Below are 22,701 nucleotides of genomic sequence, written 5' to 3'. Positions count from 1 at the left end.
AGTTGCTCCTTTATGTTCTTTTTTTTTTTAAATTTGGTACTGGGGAATGAACTTGGGCACTCAGACACTGAGTCACATCCCTTAGCACCTCACTTTTGTTGAGGCTGGACTCACATCTTCTTGCCTCAGCCTCCCGAGCTGCTGGGATTACAGGTGTGCACCATTGCGCCCGGCTCCTTCATGTTCTTGATGTATTCTTGGTGTAGTTTTGTTTATGCAGAATACATTTACTCTTCACTTGCGTGAAATAATAACTCTAGTTTTAACCAAATGAGTAAAAAACATTTACAAACCCAAGAAAAGATATTAAATTATTTTTATAGTTCTGAAATTCTTTGATTTAAAAATAAAGCCTCTATATTTCCCTAAATATTTTTCTTTTCTCATAATATGAATTAATAGTTGAACAATTTGGGATGGTGCTCTGGGTATGTTATTGTCAATATTGCTGAGATCAGTTAAACAAAAAAATATTTGATAGGATTTATTTATATATTTGATATAGAAAAGGTAGAAAGTGGGGCTGGGGATATGGCTCAAGCGGTAGCGTGCTCGCCTGCTTGCGGCCCGGGTTCGACCCTCATCACCACGTACAAACAAAGATGTTATGTCCGCCGAAAACTAAAAAATAAAAATTAAAAAAAAACAAAAAAGAAAAGAAAAGGTAGAAAGTATGGAAAACATATTACCCTACACAGAATGACAACAGTAAAAGCCACCAAAAAACAGTCTCTGTTTACATGATTAATAATTCGGATCATGTCTTATCAATCATTTTTTCCATGTGGTTTTTATGGGTACATATTAATTTTAAAAAAGATTACATTATACTTATTATTTTTAAAGTTGCCTTTTTAAAAAACATCAATTTATTGGGAATATGTTCCTATGTGAAAAAAGTCTTCTAGAACATGTTTTTAATTTTATATGGATTTATCATAGTTTCCTTTGGGTAGACCTTTGGGTTGGTTTTAATTAGTTAAGAGTATGGATTTTAGGATCAGTTGGATCTAAAATTGAATTCTATCTTTGCTATTTACTACATCTGTAATCAAGGGACTTATCCTTTTTGAGCCTCTGCTTTCTGATCATTAAAATGGACATTATAATGTATGGATTAAATAAGTGATGTGTATGAAGTATTTAATGGTGGCTGGTGCCTACTAAGGATTTAGTAATTGGTTGTTACTTTATTTGTCATTTTAATATTTTTACCAATTAATAAATATTTTTCTCCTTGATTTAAATTCACGGTTATACTTTTTTTTTGATCTCAGTCTCTTTTTTTGGCATCTGGCTTTTTGTTAGTCTCTGGTAATAGGGGGCATTAGAGAGAGGCTGGAAGGTTGGAAGAAGAAACGTGCCTTTTTTTTTAACTTCCTGGTCCTGTTTGCATGGACCCAGGAAACTTCTTTACCCTGACAGATGCTGTTGTTTCAATAGCAGCAGTTGATTGCTCCTTGCAGTGTCCTTGCTTCATCCCACTGCTTCCCTGAGTGGCACCCTCCCACTACCCCATACCCTTCACAGGGGCCTTAGTGTCAGCTCCAAGGTAGGACCCTGCCTCTAAGCTTCTAACTTTAATTCTGTCTTCTTCCCTTTGTTTTACCAAAATCAGTGATAGTAGTTGTGGCAGCTTTTCATTTTTTAGGAAACAAGCAAAATGAAATTTAATAGGAAAAAATCTGAAGTACTATATTTAGATTAGGAAATCAGTCACACAAATAGTAGCCTGATGACCTGACAGTAGTTCAAATTAAATCCCTATAATTGGATATTTAATTGAAAAAGATTAGAATTAGTAGTTTAACAGGGTTGTTTGCTATTAAAACTTTTATAATTTAAAGCTTTATGTAATAAAAAATTAAGTTGAAGTAAAATACATATAACATAAAATTTACCATTTTAATAATTAGTAAGGATATAGCTCATTGAACACAGGGCCTTGTGCATGTGAGGCAAGCACTCTACCAACTCAGCTATATCCCCAGGCACCGCCCCCCTCACCCCCAGTAAGTACTTTTACATTGTTGTTTACTATGAACAGTTGTCATTATTACTGTTCATCTCCAAAAGTCTTTTCTTCTTGCAAAATTGAATCTCTATACCAATAAAATAATAACTCCCCATTTCCCTCAGCCCTAGCCCCTGGCAAATACTCTTCTGTTTTCTATCCCTGAATTTGACTACTCTAGGTACTTTATGTAAGTGGAATCATAAAATATCTGACCTTTTGTGACTGCCTTATCCTTAGCGTAATGTCCTTTAGGTTTATTCATGTTGATTCAGGTGTCAGAATTTCTTTCCCTTTTAAGGCTGAATAATATTCCATTGTGTGTGTGTGTGTGTGTGTGTGTGTGTGTGTGTGTATGTATGTGTGTATTACATTTTGTTCATTCCCTCATCTGTTGATGGACACTTGGATTGCTTTTCCCTTTTGGCTGTTGTGAATAAAACTGTCATGAATGTGGGTATACAGAGATATTTGTTCAAGACTGTACTTTGAGTTCTTTTGGGTATATGCATTCAGAAATCAAAGTGCTGGATTATGTGGTAATTTTATTTTTAATTGTTTGAGGAGTTGCTGTACTGTTTTGTATAGTGGCTGTACCATTTTACATTTACCAGCTGTGCACAGGGTTCCAGTTCTCCACGTTCTTGGCAACACTCATTACTTTCTGGTATATCTTGACTATTCCTCATCTGAAGTGCCTGGGACTAGAAGTGTTTCAGATTTCAGAGTTTTTCAGATTTTGGAGTTTTTACATAGACTTCACCAATTGAGTGTCCCTGCTCTGAAAATCTGAAATTTGCAGTGCTCTAAAATCCTGACATGCTAAGAATGCCTCCCAAATTTAGATTTTGGAGGTTCTGGATTTCATACTTTCTGATTAGAAATGCTCAATCTGCAGATGTTTTTTGCTACTACCTTTTGATACCTTAGCGTTCCCTTTTCCCTCGTCAATTTTCAAACACTGAATTCACAATTTTTTATATTAAATTCTCTCTGTTAAAATAACTGGCGCGGTTTCTGTCCCTGATTGGACTTGACCAGTAGGTATTAAATATTATTTCTTATTTTTTTTACAACACTATCATAAATCTTCTCATGTGGATAAACATTTCATCATATTATTTTTTCACTATCAATTTCTGCATAGTGAATTTCATTATTTTTTAAACTGAATAATTTTTTAGATTATAAAAGTGGTATATGCAAATAGCTCTGAAAAAATACTTAAGTAAAACACTTAAAAAAGTGAATACAATTTCAAACTTAATATGATTTCCTTGATAGTATAATATTTTGGCATTTCATTCTAGACTCTGTGCAAAGTGTATTTTTGTACATGTGAATGTGTATATGCTTCCTTCCTTTATACATGTAAACCTTAGAAAAGAAATTTTGCAGTGTTTGATTTTGTAACTTCTCTTTATATAATGGTATATTACAATTGTTTTTTATGGACATCAGAATGATCTATATTATAATTCTATATATATTAGATATATAGAATTCCAGTTTTTGTATGTACTATAATTTTGAACCAATCTTTTACTGATATATTATTTTTAGTTTCTTTGCTGTAAGAAACAATGCTACAGTTATAAATTCTTGGAAGTAGAATTGCACAGTTAAGGAGTATGTATATTTTTGAGGCATATTGTCTTATTGTTTTCAAATAATTATAATATCAACATCCTTTTATGTTGAAATTTCTTTAAAAATTAAAGTAATACAGACATATAGCTAAGAAAAATGAAAACTAAGACAAAACAAAGCTAGTATAGAAGAATGTACAATAAAAATGACAATGGTTTCTCACTTTTATTTCTAGGAATAACTGAATTTTATTCCTTCCTGTGTTTTGTTTTTGAAATGCTTATTTCCTTATCCATTTTGATAAGTTTATGCCATGTTTTCTTGATTTAACAGGTTTGGACATACTCTTGACCTGCTATTCTGATGGATATTTAGCTTACTAATCTTGTTTTCTTGTCTTAGTACATAACATAATATTATTAGTTTCTCTGTTGACTACTTTTCTATTTATTATTGCAAAAGTAAGATTAATATCATTTATTTTGTAAGAAGTCTCTAATAGCATTTTTCTCCTTCCTTTAATTTGTTCAGCCCCTTTTAACCACTTAACTTTTGAAATCTGTACACATATTCTAACATTTGTCAATTTGTTCAGTAATTATAATTAAGCTTAATATATAGGATGATTCTCAAAGCTGAAATTTAATAGGCATCATTTATAACATTTATATTATTAGGATTATGTATTATTCACTATAGTGTCAAGTAGTGTATTACACTTACATATTGTTTCCCAAGGTTTAGTTATGATAGCTACTGTGCCAATGTGAGAAAAATGTTTAAGTGAAGTATTTTTTTCCTTATACACATCATTAATCAAATCATGTCACATTTTAGTTTTCTTAAATATTTGGGTTATGCCTTTTGTGGTAGCCGCCATCCAAGATGATCACACTTGATTCTTTTTCCTGGTATAAACGTCTTTGTGATTTCCTATCCCGGATTGTATTGCAGTTGGTCAGTGTGACCAATAGCAAAAATGATGGTATGTCATTTCTGAGATTTGGTTACAAAAGATCCTGGCTTCTCTCTTGAGGATGTTTCTCTCTGTACCTCTCTCCCATCTCTCTCTAATTTGAACTGATTGTAAGGACACTGGCAACCTATGAAGAGGTCAGCATGATGAGAAATAGGGACCTTGAGCCAACAGCCAGAAAGCATGAAACCTGCAGCAACATTGTGAATGAACTTAGGAGCTTGTTCTCCAGTTCTACTATAGTCTTGGGTGACAGATAATAGCAAACTCATGCGTGTCCCTGAGCTTTTGTATTCCTAACATCTTAAAGGCTATGTGAGATAGTACATGTTTGTGATTGCTGGCTACTACATTTTGGGGTAATTTGTTATATAGCAATAACTACTTAATAGATTTTATTTTCTGGAAGTTGGGTGTAGTCCTAATGAAAACCACAGAAGTGGAGAGTGGTTTTGGAAGGAGCTTGAGGACAGTGTTAGTGAGTGCCTGGAGGGCCTGGAAGAAGGGATTGATAGTAGCCACATGGTCTTTGGTAAAACTGCAGGTGAGGATTTGCAGTAAAGTTAGGTAAATATTACTAGAAACTAGAGGAAGGGAGGATCTTTCTTAGGTAGTTGCAGAAAGTTTAGCAACACTGTTACCACAGTTCTGTGGAAAGTAGAAAATGTACCAATTGAACTAGTAATCTAGCTCAGGAGATTTTCAGCCAGTTTTGAAAGTATGATGTGATAGCTTCGTTTTTGTTTTTTTTTTTACATAATTTTTTTAGTTCTAGTTGGACACAATATCTTTATTTATTTGTGTGTGGTGCCGGAGATCGAACCCAGTGCCTCATGCATGCTAGGCAAGCGCTCTACCACTGATCCACAACCCTGGCCCAGTGATTGCTTCTTGCTGCTGCTAATAATAAAATGTGAAAGAATGGAGAGTGACTAAAGGAATGTTATTAAACAAAAAACATCCAGGACTTTTCTTCTTCTTCTTCTTCTTTTTTTTTTATGGTACAGAGGATTGAACCCAGGGGTACTTTACTACTGAGCTGCATCCCCAGCCTTTTCAATATTTTTTATGAGACAATATCTTAATAAGTTGTCCAGGCTGACCTTGAACTTGAGATCCTCTTGCTTCAGCCCTTAAAGTAGCTAGGGTTACAGGTGTGTGCCTCTGTGCTTTAATGTGGGACTTGTTTTGAAAAAGTTTTTTTTCCAGATAACAAACAGTACTTAAAAGAAGAAATGACTAAAAAGAAGAAATGACTTGAGCAAAGATCAAATCTAGGACACTGCCAGGCAAACATTGTCTAAAGAAAAATCCCCAGTGTGAACTAAAGTCTTTTTTAAGACTTCAGAAAGTTTGAGTCAAGCATGCTCTCTAAAGAAATTAAGATGTGCCTTACAGAGCCTTTCAAATAATAGGGTGTTGTGAAAGGTAAGTCTTGACTAGAAGCCACAGTTACAGAAAAGTTCTACTGAGGCAAGCTCAGCAGAAGCCAAAGTTAGAGAAGGAGAAGGCTTAACTTGAGGAGATTTGTGGGTGTGACTTTGTCAAATTGAGTGGACTCCCAAAAGAGTCACATTAGACCCACAATATTCTTTTTATTTAAGTTTTTTTTTTTTTTTTTAGTTGTAGACAGACACAATATCTTTATTTATTTGTTTTTATGTGGTGCTGAGGATCAAACTCAGTGCCTCATACATGCAAGGCAAACACTTTACCAACTGAGCCACAACCCCAACCCCGACCCACAAAATTCTTAAACTATATAGTAGAAACATTGCTAGCATGGACTGATAAGAAGTAGTGCAGAATGATAAGAGATTTATCACAAAAAATCTACTATCTGAAAGTAGGTTTAAAACAACCATCACCACCACAACAACCCCCCCGCCCCCAAAGCAACAACTGCAGAGCTACAGACCCTACTATCTTTCATAGAAAAGGAGGTCTTACTCAGAAGGGGGGAATCAGTAGTTCAGAAGCAGAGCCAAGTCCTTGGGGAATTATTCCCAGGCTGTGAGACTTAATCATAGAACTTCTAACATTTGCCCTAATGGATTGTAGATTTACTGTGTCTCCTGCTTCTCCCTTTTTTTGTATAGAAATGTCTATATCAGTTATCTTGTGCCCATCCCACTATTGTGCATTGAGTGTATAGAGAGGGCAGGTAATTTGTCTCATAGGTTGGGAAGAATTGTATTTAGAGAGCTTGCCTTAGGATCTTTATTTGATGAACCTTATTCATACCTGGATATGATTGAAATAATGAGATTCTGGACTTTGAACTGCTGCTGTAATGGGATGAGGCTTTTGGAGACCTTAGGAGGAGCTGAGTGCATCTTGTATGTGGGAGGGATGTGAATCATTGGGTGCTAAAATGTGGTCTTTGGTGTCTAGCTTCTAAGATGGTTCCCAGTGGTCCCTGTCTCCTGATGTTCATGTCCTTACCTTTTTCCATCCCACATTGAACTAGGATTAGTCTATATGACTAGCATATGCCAGAAGAGATGGTACGGCACTTTCAAGGCTCTTGGTTACAGAAAAAGGCTATAGCTTCTGTCTTGGGTACAACCTCTCTCCCTTGCCCACCTTCCTCGTCATCAAGTGTTTTGGGAGAGGCCAGTTGCCGTGTTGTGAGACCACTCAGGCAGCCTGTGGAGGTAAGAATGTTTCAGGCTTACAGAAAGTTGGAAGAATAAAAATAGTACAAGAAAACCTGTATTCCTTTAGAACCAGGTTTATCTATTGGGATTTCATTCCATTTGCTGAGTATTCTCTTTCTCTGTCTAAATACATATATGAAACAGATGTATATCAGTTTTTTTCCTGAGCCATTTGAGAATAAATTTCAAATTTCATGGCCCTTTATTCCTAAGCACTTCAGTGTGAATTTCTTAAGCAGAATATTCTTTAATAACAAGAGACATTAGTGATTGATTTGAGCAAATTTAACATTGATAACAATATTTTGATCTAATCTACCATCTGTCTCCCAATTTTGTTCATTGACTAAAAATGTCTTTTTTAAATAGGATTCATTATAGGGTTGGTATTTCATTTAGTTGTTTCTCTTTAGTTTCCTTTAATCTGGAACATTTGTATAGCCTTTTTTTTTTTTTTTTTTTTTATTATATTGGCATATTTGGAGAGTACAATCTCCCCCTACTCTCTTCTTCACCATTTTTTAAGAGAGTGGTCTTCATTTTAGGTTCTCTGAGTTTCTTCATGTCCAGTTGTAGGTTTTGAATTATTGCTGTCTGTACACTACATAGGTTCCTTTGTAGATTATCACATCTGAAGGTGCATGATGTCTGTCTGCCCCTCATCAGTGATATGAATTTGTGTCACTGGGTCAAATTATTGCCTGACTGTTCCACTGTGTATTAGTTTCTGTCACTGCCAGAAACCAGATTATTACAAACTTGGCTGCTGTGGTTTAGATCTAGAAAGTTGCCCCAAAGCACCTATGTAAAAGACATGGTCCCCAGTGTAGCATTGTCTAGGGTGGAGCTTTTGGGAAGTAATTGGATCATGAGGATTTTAACGTCATTGGTGGGATTAATCCATTTAATGGATTAATAATTTGAATTGTCTGGAGGAAGCGGAAACTATAGGCAGATGATTGGAAGTGATTGGAAGAAGTAGATCCCTGGAACCATGCCTGCTGGGGACTACATCTTGTTCCTGGCCCCTTTCTTTCTCTGCTTTCTAACTGCCATGAACTGAGCAGCTGTCCTCTGCTACACCTTTCTGCCATGTCTGGCTTCACTCCAGGCCTAGAACAATGGAACTAGCCAACCATGGGCTGACACCTCTGAAACTGTAAGCCAAATCTTCCCTCCTTTAAGTTATGTTAAGTCATTTGATCACAGCAAACAATCATGAAAAGCAGGTTAATATAGGCTTAAAACATCAGAAATTTGTTTTCATATACTATTCTGGAGGCTAGAAGTTAGAAAAGGGTTTCATTAGGCTGAAATGAAGTTGTCAGTAGGGCCATGTTCCTTTCAGAAGCTGAAAGGAATAATCTGTTCTTTGCTTTCAAATTTTGGTGGCTGCCCACTTTCCTTGGCTTATGGCTACAGCGTATTAATTTTGAAGACCTCATCTTCAAACCTTGCTCTGCTGTCTTCATATTGCCTTTTCTAAGGATTCTCTCTCTGCCTCTCATTTGGACACTTGTGATGGTATATAATACCTGTTCTGTAATCCAGGATGATCTCCCCATTTCAAGATCCTTAATCACATCTGCAAAGACCCTTCCTTTTCCCAAATAAGATAATATTTATCGCTTCCAGGGATTTGGACCTGATACTTGTGGGGAGGCATTTTTCAGGCTTTCCCACATTGTGTGTGTATATATGTGTGTATGTTTCTTTTCCTTTCTTGTCGCCACTAATGAGTAACTTTTGGGGAGAAGCTTTTAAAGTCAGGAAAATAACTTACTCTTCTGCAAAATTATCACTGAAAATTTGCAGGTTACAAACTGATGATTCCCCAATTGCCACATCTCCTTCAAATTTGTCATTAGCTTCCTTTCTCCTTTTATCTGGTAGCTTTTATCTAGGTAGCTTGAATCTTTATATTTCTACATCTCTGCATCTGTGTATCTGTATCTGAATGTTTATGTGTTTTATCTTTGTATCTGTCCACCTCTCCCTTATTGATTTGGACGTATATGCTTCTTTTTCCCCTAGAAGCTTAGAATTCATTAATATGCTTAATTATTTTGATGTTCAAATTGTCCTCTTTCAACGCCTTTTAAATCTGGCTTATATGTCCTTGTAACTAGCTCCTATCACGTTTTTCTTTCCTTTTTTATTTTAGTACTTTCTATTTTTAGGCATAAGAAGATGTTTAATGTTCATCTTGAATTTATTCTGCTCTACTCTTAGAATCTGCCATTTCTTTAAGGAGCCGGATTGCTTTTTGTGGGGATTGGTATCAGAGACTGTGTTACTTATTAATTTATTGCATTTTAGCTCCAAATCTGCCCTTCATTGCCTTTTGGGACCTGCTTTTCCATTTGTCATAGGTGAGCTTAGTTAATAGAGGGTGTTGTGGGACACTATGGGAAGTGGGGTTCTGATGTTCTTCTGACCCATTTACTATGTGCTGCCAGTGATGAGTGTGGAATACTTAGTGGCACTCATATACCAAATTTTCTTGTTGATTACTAACAGTCGCTTCCTGTCTCCCAGCTTGGGCCTTCTGGTACCACAGCGATTTTCTGCTTGCCAGACCCAACTTGTGATTCCTTGCCCATCAACTTTGGCCCTTAAAGGATGGAGGCTGTTTGAACCATTATGTCTCTAGGGACAGTTTTTTAAATGTTTATTGAATTAAATGTGTCATACAATTTTCATATAATTATAGTTGGGATAAAATTTATCAAAGAAAATACTAGTACCATTTTTAAATTTTTAGATTTTTATTTGTTCTTTTTAGTTATACAAGACAGTAGAGTATATTTTGAAGTATTTATATAAACATGGAGTACATCTTATTCTAATTAGGATCCCAGTTTTGGAGTTGTACATGATGTGGAGATTCACTGTGGTGTATTGAGATGTGTACTTAACGAAAGTGAGTTTTGATGGAGCCTTTAATTCATTCTCTTCCTCTTTTAGGCATTAGGGGTTTATGATTCTGTTGTATGTTGTTAACCTTTGATTGCTTGCTTTTGGCCTTTGAGCTCAGATTTCATAGTGTTTCGTATTTTTATTGCCTTCTGTTCATGGAGTTAACTATGATTTACTTTTTTCTTGACACTATTTAAAATTATAGTTACACTTTGCCATCACAACTGCTATCTGTTCTACTATTGTTGTGCTGCTACTGTGCCCAGCAAGCATGGCTGCATGCCAAAAATCTGTTACTAATAGTGTTTTCTTTGATAAATTTTATCTCAACTACTAATTATCTGAAAATTGTATGACACATTTAATTCAATAAACATTTAAAAAATTGTCCCTAGAGACATGATGATTCAAACAGCCTCCGTCCTTTAAGGAACTTAGAGTTTCTCCTTGAATATGTGAGCACCACGATCCAGAATTTGGGGGGGGGGATGCTTCAGAATGTGGTATGTGTGAGGCATTGGGTTCGATTCTCAGCACCACATAAAAATAAAATGAAGATATTGTGTCTACCTAAAACTAAAAAAAAAAAAAATATTTTTTTTAAAAGAGGGTACCAAACTCCTAAAAACTCGACAGTGGGGCCTGAGGTATAGCTCAGTGGTAGAGCATGTGTTTAGCAAACACAGGGCCCTGAGTTTAGATTTTCTGAAAGGCCTTCAGGGGACAATCTATTTTGTGGACCATATTTTGAGAATGCCCACATACATATATGTATGTACAGACAGACACTCCTTGTATGTACATTTACATGTACACATATGCATGGGTATTTCATTAGTATAATAAAATGGAATATAAACAGAATGTTTTGTGATATATAGTGTATAGAGCCATGATTTAGCCATTAATAGAATTCTAAAGCTATTTGAGATACACTGGCATGCAAAGATGTCCAAGATGTATTTTTAAGTTAAAGAAAACGAGCAAATATTACATGGCAAGGTGTTTATTAAGATCTAATTTGTGTGTAAATAGACATACATGTTTATATGAAGACATACCCATACTCATTTGTATAGTGTATGTCACTTCTGAGTCAGTGGGAGGAGGGATATTTTTAGTTTTTATCTTATCCTTGCTATAATGTGGAATTTAAAACACCTACATCTTTATTTTCAGTGTTGGAAGATATACAACTTGGCTTCTTAAACAATAAGCTAGTCTCTGGGTGAAAAGGAATGTTTTCTAAATTGGTTGAGGTTCTTAGTTCTTACTGTTCCTAATGGATTATCTTCAACATATCTCCACATGTTTCCATGTTATAAGTTGGAAGTTTCTTATTAATCTTAATAAGTAAGCAATTTATCTCTTTCAATAAATGGTACAGTTCTTTTGTAATACTTGATAACTGTAGTGAACCCTATAGGCAACAGCTGTGGTTGTGTGGAGGGAAATAATGATTAATCCTTTATCTTTTTAGCTCCTCTTACATTTTTAGGAAATAAAATTAACAGCAGAGGGGACTTACTTTAATCTGCATCATCTTCAGAGACACAGTTCTGATTCTAGGGTATAGTGAAAAGAATCTACCTTTTGAAATCAGATAGACTCAAATCTTCTGTCCACTTTTCACTGATTTTACACAAATTAACATCCAAGCCTGTTTCCTTATTGGTAAGATAGGGATAATACCATATTGCTCTGATGATTATGTCTGTAGAGTATCTAGCTCATGCTCAACATGTATCAGCTAGCGTTAGCTATTGTCAGTGACTTGGTTAGTTTACCATTCCCCTACCATTCCGTCTTCTCTTCTCTCCTTTTAGTTTTGTACTCTTCCACTTTGAAGTTTCTTGTTAGCCTTTAGACTTAAGATATATCCTTGTTTAGCAAATTATTTATGTTTCCTTTATGCTGAGTTAGTTCTTCTCCACTCCCAGTTCTACAGCTTATCAATATAGTACTTCACTTATTTCTTTATCAACTTCTTTAATTTTCAGAGTTTTCAGATTCATAGAGAAGAACCCAAAAGAATAGTGTAGTGAACAACTGTATGCCTTTTCCCTAAGCTTGTTAATTTCCAAGATTGTTTTCTATATTTCTTCCTTTGTATCTCTCATTTCCCTCCCCTGAATTATTTTAGAATATGTTGCAGATATTATGACATTTCACTCCTACTTCCCATTTTTCCCCTATGACCACAATGCCATATCATACCCATGAAATTTGACAACGATGCAGTAATATTCTGAAATGGGCAGTCAGTATTCAAGTTTCCCATTTGTTTTGTAAATGTCGTTTTGCATTTTTTTTTTAAAGATCCACAATCTTGCCTCTTTTGGTTTCTCTCATCTACAATAGTCCTTATGTATTTTTTTCCTTTTCTGACACATTTTTAAAGTATGTAGGACCATTGTTTTCACAGTTTTTTTTTTTTTTTTAAATCTTTTTTTGTAGTGCTGGTGATTGAATCCAGGGCTTTGTACTAGGTAGGCAAGTGTTCTACCACTGAGTTCTACCCAGCCCCATGACGCTAGGTTACATTTTGTAGAAGGATTTTTTTTTCTTATGATTAGATCTTTTTTGTTTTGTTTTGTTTGTTTATTGTACCTTTTATCAGACTATGATTTTCTGTGAAAAAGAGACGAGCAGCTCTGGACAGTTAAGAAGTGGCCTGAAATTATTAGTTCAATCTCCTACATTTTTGGAGTTGGCCTGGCATTCACTGCTATGCTGTGTTATTCTTCCATTGAACATGAACTGTTTCACAGAAGCTAAACAGTAGATAAACTCACTCCATGTCCTTGGATCAAGTAAAAAACAAGCCCACATTGTAATCAGGCTTGAATATAGACATATACAAGAATGTTGTTCAAGCCACAAAAATGATAAACCTATTCTCATCCTGGCTCCAATGAGTGACTACTGCCTCTTTAAAAATTGCAACTTTAGCTTTGCTTTATTCCTCCTACTTGATAGTAGCATTTATTAAGAATTATGAACTTATAGGATTAGATAGAATTTATAGATTTATAGAATTATCCCACTTTTCTGGCAGCCTCCAGTCCAGGGCAGAACTACATTCTTGAACCTTTCCTGAAAGCTTCTTAAACAAGCTCAGAACCTGTGAGTACTTTCTCACACCCTCATGGGGCAAGGCCTCAGCATTCTCAGTAATGTACTTTCTTCCTACTTGTAGGGAGTAATGAATCCAACTTGTTGGCTAGAGATTTGTTCCTGTTGATGTTTGGCTAGAGATAATTCACACTTGAAAATCTTGGACTCTTTTGTTTTCTTTATCCTCTGTGAATGAATTTTTGATAGAGTTAAGAAGCATTAGAACCAGGCATTTCTGGCTAGTATTGTACTGGTTAAGGGTAAGTTTTCATTCCATTTAACTAATTTTTGATCATTGACATTTGCTTTCTTAAAAAGTCTGTAAACTCTACTATCTAGGAGTTGTCCTAAATAATCACAATAAAAGTAGAAAAAAAAATCCCAAAGTCAGTTTATAAATCAAGACAAAGGCTTTATTTTAACTAACCAGCTTAGTTAGATTGTTTGAATTCAATTTTTTCTCCCACAGCTTTTATTAAACAAACCATTGTTGGATAATTTGAAGTGGGGCAGTAGCTTATATATATTATACATACATATAATAAACATGATATATAATATTACACAGTAAGTCTTCCTAAGAATAATTGGTTTTAATCGATAATTTTTTATCATTATCTATAATTTTTCTATTCTGTTCACAGAAAAATAAACATTGGCACTGTGAATGCAAATTTTAAGAAGCAACAAGAAAGGTGCCAATTAATGATTTCTCATATTGTTACTGCCTTTTAAGTGAAATGTTGATTATATTAAAAGGATAAACAACCAGAGAATAGCCACAAGGATATTGTCTACCATTAGGATTGAATATTGCTGCTTTTAAAAAGATTTGTTCTAATTAGTTATACATGACAGCAGAATGCATTTGACTCATTATATACAAATGGAACACAGCTTTTTGTTCCTCTGGTTGTACACAATAGTCACACCATTCGTGCAATCATACAGGTACATAAGGCAATAATGTCCATCTCATTCCACCGTCTTTCCCACCCCCATACCTACTCACCTCCCTTCCTCTCACTCCCATCTGCCCACACCCAAGTTCTCTGTTCTCCTCTTTCAGTCCCCCCTGCCACCTCCCTGCCCCCATTATGGATCAGCATTAACTTATCAGAGAAAACATTTGGCCTTTGGTTTTGGGGGGATTGGCTTATTTCACTTAGCATGATATTCTCCAGCTCCATTTATTTACTGACAAATGCCATAATTTCATTTTTCTTTAAGCCTGAGTAATGTTATATTGTGAGATATACCACAATTTATTTAACCATTCATCTATTGAAGGCAATCTAGGTTGGGTCCACTGTTTAGCTGTTGTGAATTGAACTGCTGTAAGCATTGATGTGGTTGTGTCTCTGTAGTATGCTAATTTTAAGTCCTTTGGGTAGACAGAGGAGAGGGATAGCTGGGTCAAATGGTGGTTCCATTCCAAGTTTTCTGAGGAATCTTCATACTTTTCATAGTGGTTGTACCAATTTGCAGTCCCACCAGCAATGAATGAGTGTATCTTTCCCCCCACGCCCTCGCCAACACTTATCGTTGCCTGTATTATTGATAATTGCCATTCTGACTGGAGTGAGATGAAATGTTAGAGTTGTTTTGATTTGCATTTCTCTAATTGCTATATGATGAACATTTTTTCATGTTTGTTGATTGATTGTTTATATTCTTCTGTGAAGTGTCTGTTCAGTTTCTTAGCCCATTTATTGATTGGTTTATTTATTTATTTTTGGTGTTAAGTTTTTTGAGTTCTTTTTATGTATTGGAGATTAGTGCTCTGAAGTGCATGTGGTAAAGATTTTCTCCCATTCTGTAGGCTCTCTCATCATGTTATTGATTGTTTCTTTTGCTGAGAAGCTTTTAGTTTTAATCTATACCATTTGTTGATTCTTGATTTTATTTCTTGCGCTTTAGCAGTCTTGTTCAGGAAGTCAGGTTCTAAGCCGAAATGATGAAGATTTGGGCCTACTTTTTCTTCTGTTATGTGCGGAGTCCCTGGTTTAATTCCCAGGTCCCTGATACACTTTGAGTTGAAATTTTTTTTTTTTTTTTGGTTGTTGTTGATGGACCTTTATTAATTTATTTATATACGGTGCTGAGAATGCCTCACACATGCTAGGCAAGCACTCTACTACTGAGCCACAACTCCGTTCCCTGAGTTGAATTTTGTGCAAGGTGACAGAGAGGGATTGAATTTTATTTTGCTGCATATGGATTTCCAGTTTTCCTAGCAACATTTGTTGAAGAGGCTGTCTTTCTCCAATGTGTGATTTTGGTACTTTTGTCTACTATTAGATAACTGGTCTGTCTCTGTATCTTCTATTCTGTATCATTGGTGTACATGTCTACTTTGGTGCCAATACCATGCCATTTTTGTTACTATAGCTCTGTTTTGTTGTATAGTTTAAGGTCTGATATTGTGATATATCTCCTATTTCACTCTTCTTGTTAAGCATTGCATTGGCTCTTCTAGGTCTCTTATTTTTCCAAATGAATTTTATGATTGCCTTTTCTATTTCTATGAGGAATGTCAATGAGATTTTAATAGGAATTGCATTAAGGCTGTATAACACTTTTGGTAGTCTGGTTATTTTGACAATATTAATTCTGCCTATTGAGGAGCATGTGAGGGTCTTTCCATCTTCTAAGATCTTCTTCAATTTCTTTCTTTAGTGTTCTGAAGTTTTCATTGTAGAAGTCTTACCTCTTTTGTTAGGTTGATTCCCAAGTATTTTATTATTTTTGAGGCTATTGTGAATGGACTAGTTTTCCTAATTTCTCTTTCAGTGGATTCATCACTGATGTATAGGACTGTGTTTGATTTATAGGTGTTGATTTTTATATCTTGCAATTTTGCTGAATTCATTGATTAGTTCTAAGAGTTTTCTGGTGGACTATTTTGGATCTTCTATATATAGAATCATCTCATCAGCTAATATTGATAGTTTGAGTTCTTCTTTACCTATTTGCATTCCTTTAATTTCTTTCTTCTAATTTCTCTGGTTAGAATTTCAAGGATGATGACATCTTTGTCTTGTGCCAGTTTTTAGAGGAAATAGTTTCAATTTTTCTCTGTTTAGAATGATGCTGGCTTGGGTCTTAGCATAGATAGCTTTTACAATGTTGAGGTTATGTACCTATTTTCTCTAATTTTTCTAGTGTTTTGAACATGAAGGTATGCTGTATTTTGTCAAATGCTTTTTCTGCACCTGTTGATATGGCCATATGATTCTTGTTTTTAAGTCTGTTAATATGATGGATTATGTTTATTAATTTCCATATGTGAAGAGATCCTGCATCCTTGGGATGAATTCCACTTGATCACAGTGCACTATCTTTTTAATATGTTTTGCATGTGATTTACCAGAATTTTATTGAGAATTTTTTACATCTATTTTCATCAGGGTTATTGGTCTGAAATTTTCATTCCTTGATGTGTCTTTGTTTGGTTTTGGTATCAGGGTGATATTAACCTGATAGAATGAGTTTGGAAGGGTTCCCTCCTTTTTTGTTTCATGGAATACTTTGAGGAGTATTGGTGTTAATTCGTCTTTGAAAGTCTTGTAGAACTTGGCAGAGGATTCATCTGGTCCTGGGCTTTTTTTGTTTGATAGGCTTTTGATGACGTTTTCTATTTCATTACTTGAAATTGATCTGTTTAAAATTTATATGACCTCCTCATTCAGTTTGGGTAAGTCATATGTCTCTAGAAGTTTGTTGATGTCTTTGATATTTTCTTTTCTTTTTTTTTTTCCATTTCCAAGTGTTTTAATTTTTTCATTTGATATTTTCTATTTTATTGGAGTGTAAATTTTCAAAATACTGTCTAATTATCTTCTGTAATTCAATAGTGTCCACTGTGATATTTCCTTATTTATCTTGTATTTTAGTAATTTGAGTTTTCTCTCTTTTTCTCTTTGTTAGCATGGCTAGGGGTTTATCTGTTTTATTTATTTTTTCAAAAAGTCAACTTTTTGTTTTGTCAATTTTTAAATTTGTTTGTTTTGTCTTGATTTCCTGGATTTAAGTTCTGATTTTAATTATTTCCTGTCTTCTGCTTTTGGGGTTGATTTGTTCTTCTTTTTCTAGGGCTTTGAGATACAGTGTTAGGTCATTTATTTGTCGACATTTTATTTTTTTAATGAATGCACTCAATGCAATAAACTTTCCTTAGTACTGCCTCTTAGTGTCCCAGAGATTTTGATATGTTGTATCAGTGTTCTCACTTAACTCCAAGAATTTATTTCATCCTTTATTTATTCTACTATCCATTCATCATTCAGTAGTGTATTATTTAGTCTCTTTAGAGTAGCTTCTATTTTTATTTAATCCTTGATTTCTAGTTTCATTCCATTGTGATCTGATGGAATGCAGGGTATTATCTCTGTTTTTTAAATATTTACTTAGTTGTTTTGTGGCATAAGATACGGTCTGTTTTAGAGAAGGAACCTTGTGCTGCTAAGAAGAATGTATATTCGCCTGATGATAGATGAAGTATTCTGTAGATATGTCTGTTAAGTCTAATTTATTGATTGTATTATTTAGTTCTATAGTTTATTATAGTTTTTGTTTGGAAGATCTGTCCGGTAGTGAGAGAGGTGTGTTAAAGTCACCCAGTATTATTGTGTTGTGGCCTATTTGATTCTTGAAATTGAGAAGAGTTTGTTTGATAACATAGATGCTCCATTGTTGGGGGCATAAATATATATAATTTTTATGTGCTGCTCATATGTTCTTACCTTAAGAAGTATGAAATGTCCGTCTTTGTCGCTTCCTGATAACTTTGACTTAAAGTCTACTTTACCTGAGATGAGGATGGAAACCCCTGCTTGTTTACATAGTCCATATGATTGATATGTTTTTTCCCATCCTTTCACCTTCAGCCTGTGGATGTCTTTGCCCATGAGGTGAGTCTCTTGATGACAGTATATAGCTGGGTCTTGCTTTTTAATCCCATCTGCCAGCCTGTGTCTTTTGATTAATGAGTTTAGACCATTATCATTCAAAGTTATGATTGAGATATGATTTGTATTCCCTGTCTTTTTGACTTATTTCTGGTTTTTAATTTGACTTAGTGTCTCCTTTGGTTGAATATTTCTTAAGTGTAGGTCCTCCGTTTACTGGTTTTCATTTCATCTTCATGGAATATTTTGTTGAGGATGTTCTATAGGGTAGACTTTCTAGTTGTGGATTCTTTTAATTTTTGTTTATCATGGAAAGATTTAACTTCATCTTTAAATCTGAAACTTAATTTTGCTGGATAAAAAATTCTTGGTTGGCATCCATTTTCCTTCAGAACTTAAAATATATTATTCCAGGACCTCCTAGCTTTGAGGATCTGGGTTGAAAATCAGTTGAAATCTGAAATGATTTCCCCCAATACATTATTTGATTTTTTTCTCTCATGGCCTTTAAGATTTTATCTTTATTCTCTGTGATAGTCATTCTCATTATAATGTGTCTTGGTGTGGACCTGCTCTAATTTTTTACATTTGGGTTCCTGTAAGCCTCTTGTATTTGATTTTCCATTCCATTCTTTAGGTTTGGGAAATTTTCTGCTATCATATCATTGAAAATGTTGTGCATTCCTTTGGATTGTATCTCTACTTCTTCATCTATTCTGATAACTCTTAAATTTGGTCTTTTCATGTTATCCTATAATTCTTGGATGTTCTGTTCATGGTTTTTTACCATCTTCTCTGCATGGTCAACTCTAATTTCAAGAATATATATTTTGTCTTTATTGTCTGTGGTTCTTTCTTCTAAGTGGTCTAGTCTGTTGGTGATGCTTTCCATGAATTTATAATTTGGTTTATTGATTCCTTCATTTCAAAGATTTCTGCTTTTTTTCTCACAATCTCTCTTTATTAAAGTGATCTTTCATTTCCTGTATTTTTTCTTTGATTTCACTCCTTATACTATCCTTTGCTTCACAGATCAATTTGTGTACATTCTGAACTTTTCTTGGACATTTCTTCTACTATGTTATCAGTGGATTCTGTTGTTGGAGCATCTTGGTTTGTTTGGGGTGCTTTACTCCCTTGTTTTTTCATGTTGTTCGTATGTTTTCCCATCTAGCAGTATGGATCTAAGGCAGCACACATTCTATCCTATAGATCTGTAGTGTCTCTGAAGGTTTACAGCACCTCACCTTTAATGGTGAGACTAGTATCAACAATATCCAGTATAAACAATAGATATCCTTAAACCCATCAACTCCCAGTAAGGCATCTACTGCTTTCTTGCATTAAACCAAAATGATGAGTTCAATAACTATCTATAGTATAAACAGAAACTTTGCTAAAATGATTTACAGTTTCAAGATGGTGGACGAGAGAATTGAAGTAGCATAGTATGTGATGTTTGAGAGGGAGGAAGAGAGAAGCTAGAAGCAAAAATTCACAGAAAGAGTGGTTGAGGAACTGACAGAGATTGGTTGTTGGTTGGAGAAAAGCTGGAAAGAAAATCCAAGAAAAAGACAAGTGAGGGGATGAATACGAATAAAAAGAAAAAATTAAAAGACATAAGAATACAACAAAAATGCAAAACACCATTCATATATCATTGTCCTCTACACACTGATGCATACAAAACACCCTGTTCCAAATATGGTAGAGGCATTAGTGAATTGAAAAATACAAATAAAATAAATCTCAATGAAACGTTGAACTGTCTCTGTTAGCATTCAATAGTTTCTCAGCCCTGTCTCTTAGTCTCCTGGGATCACCAGGCCCAGATCAACTCTCGCAGACACAGTCACTATCCCACCCATCTGGGCTGCAGATACCTCAGGCTCAGCCATGCTTTCCTACTTGCAGAGAGACTACCAGGTATATGCTCATCTAAAGGAGCGACCCTGAGATGCAGCAGCAAAGAGGGGCCACCAGCATTCCCATCAGGAAGACCCCTGATGCCTCCAAACATGCAGGTACCCCAACAGTGGAGCTGCAGGTCCTGGCCAGAGTCCCCAGACAGAGACTCTTGTGGTAGTAAACCTGATGGCATTTGGGCCCCAGGCCCTGGCTGGTGTCCCAATGTGGATGTGGCCACAGGCAACCAAACCTGGAGTTTCTTCCATAGCAGACTCTAGGTGGTGATAGTAGCAGTAATGGTGATGGCTGGTGGCTGTTGACAGCAGGCCGCGGGTCAGTGGTAGTGGTAGTAGCAGTGGTTGGTGGCAGCAGGCTGTGGAGCAGCAGTGGCTGCAGCAGCAGTGGCTGCAAGTGTGGCTGTGGGGGCAATGTCACCCAGATGATCTCCATGGGGCAGCAGCGTTGTCAACAACAGCTGTGTCAGAAACAACAGCAGATGGCTGTAGCTGCATGGGCAGCAGCACCCAGAAAGAAGACCTTCAGGTGACTCTGGGTGGCAGCAGCAATATCAGAGGCAGCAGCATTGGCAGTAGTGGTGTAGGCAGCAGCGGATGGGAGAAGAGACCTCCAGGAGTCAGTGGCAGCAACCTCGGAGGGAGTATCAGAGGTAGCAGTGGCCATGCCCAAAGCGGGTGTTGACTTTATATCCTGCTACTTTGCTGAATTCATTTATTAGTTCTAGAAGTTTTCTGGTGGAACTCTTTGAATTTTCTAAGTATAGAATCATGTCATCGGCAAATAGAGTTTGAATTCTTCTTTTCCTGTGCGTATCCCTTTCTTTTGTCTGTCTGATTGCTCTGACTAGAGTTTCAAGGTATGTTATATAAAAATGGTGAAAGAGGGCCTCTCTGTCTTGTTCCAGTTTTTAGAGGGAATGCATTCAATTGTTTTTCAATTTAGAATGATGTTGGCTTTGGGCTTTGCTGCAGTCTGGCTGGGCACAAAATAACTGAGCCACCACAAAGCCTTGTAGATTCAAACACCAACTCTTTATTTCCGAACTCTCACTGACACTTTCTGGGAAATACACTGCCTCCACTCGGCTCCGCGCACCAATTCTCTCAGAACCCCGCGAGAACTCAATGGGAACTCCAAAGAGTGGGTGCCTGAGGCAGCAGGATACGCCCTAATCCTGGAGCTGCCCTATTCCCAGCAGGATCACCTTTCAACCCAAAATGCCATGCGTCATTCCTACTTGGCTATGGCTTTCAGCATCTCACTTCTTCTGTTTAATTAATCAACAAGCAATGTGGCTTAGGGACCGTGCCTGTTAGATTGTCCAGTTCAACATATGGTCCTTACCTGACATTGGATGAGCTGACCTCTAGGCGTCAGCCTCCTGTCTTAGGTTGGTACCACTGCAATTGGATCATACCCGTCACTCTTTACCGCTCCAGCATACAGCCATACTTGTGGATAGGCCTATGCACCAGTGCGGGGGTGAGGTTCTTTGCCTCACCTCTGTTGGTCCCCAAATTTGGCCTTGGTGCCAGTGGGGGGGGTGAGGTTCTTTGCCTCACCTCTGTTGGCTCCCAAATTTTAGACCATCACTAGCAGAAGGGAGGAGGATACAGAAATGCCACGACACCAAGCCATTGATGGCTCCTTTGGAAAAATTGGATCACCGGTGACACCATCAGCAAAGATACGCCAGCATTACCACAATTCACTGCACCAATAGATAGTTCACAATGCATACAAGTGATACATAGCCCAGGCAAGTTCTGTAAGCAGTTCAAAGCGGAGGAATCTATCAATATGTCCATTTCCTCCCAAAGTAAATCGACTCCTTGATTGAGCACTACTTGTTGAGTTATTATTCATTGATGCATCATTTTATACAGTTTGTTGTGATAACTATTGAAGAAGCTGTAGTTTGGTTTTATCTTTGTCTTCACTGGCACTGGGATGAAGATAGGAATTCTGGCAATGATACTAAAAAGAAATTATGTAACGTTCCAACAGGTAGTAAGAAAACAATTTCCTGAACAATTTACATTATCCTGAACAGAATTATTAAATATAATGAAAAGGAAAGGTGAAAGTAAACAAACAGATCTGTTAATTTCCTTATTTGTTCACATATTAAAACAATCCCTAACAGCTGTTTACCCAATTTAAATTAAACCATTAAAATCACGTGAATAAAAAATAATTCGGATCCATTTTTTCATGAACATTCCTCATATATGATATATGGACATACGCACACACAGACATACAACACAAAACACAAGAGTGCACACAAACGTACAACACATAAGACAATAGTAAAGGCCTTGTAGCTTTACACAGGTGAAATCTCCATTGCAATGTTTAAAAACTCCACAGTCAAAAAATAAAAGTGATCAGAAAAACATTAACCTAGGTCTGTATGAGCTCAAAAAATAAAATAGAACTTTATGATGTGGGAAAAGGCAATAATAAAATAGATATTGAAAAAAACATCCTGGTTAATCACTGTTGCAGATGTAAGAATAGCCAAGCTGGAGCTCTGGATATCAGCTGTTATGGATTTGAGTCAAATCATCTTCTTTTTGGTCTGTA

At 35.9% G+C, this 22,701-nt stretch overlaps 1 protein-coding gene across 2 annotated transcripts in view; it reads left to right on the top strand.

Annotated features, from left to right (window-relative positions):
• Rps6kc1 (ribosomal protein S6 kinase C1) overlaps nt 1-22,701 on the top strand; it is a 196,616-nt gene that overhangs the window by 16,925 nt on the left and 156,990 nt on the right. The gene's annotated exons all lie outside the window — the stretch shown is intronic.

Source organism: Callospermophilus lateralis, chromosome 13 (genome assembly GCF_048772815.1).
Source record: "Callospermophilus lateralis isolate mCalLat2 chromosome 13, mCalLat2.hap1, whole genome shotgun sequence".
Classification (NCBI taxonomy): Eukaryota; Metazoa; Chordata; class Mammalia; order Rodentia; family Sciuridae; genus Callospermophilus; species Callospermophilus lateralis.
This window is presented reverse-complemented; position numbering and strand designations above follow the sequence as displayed.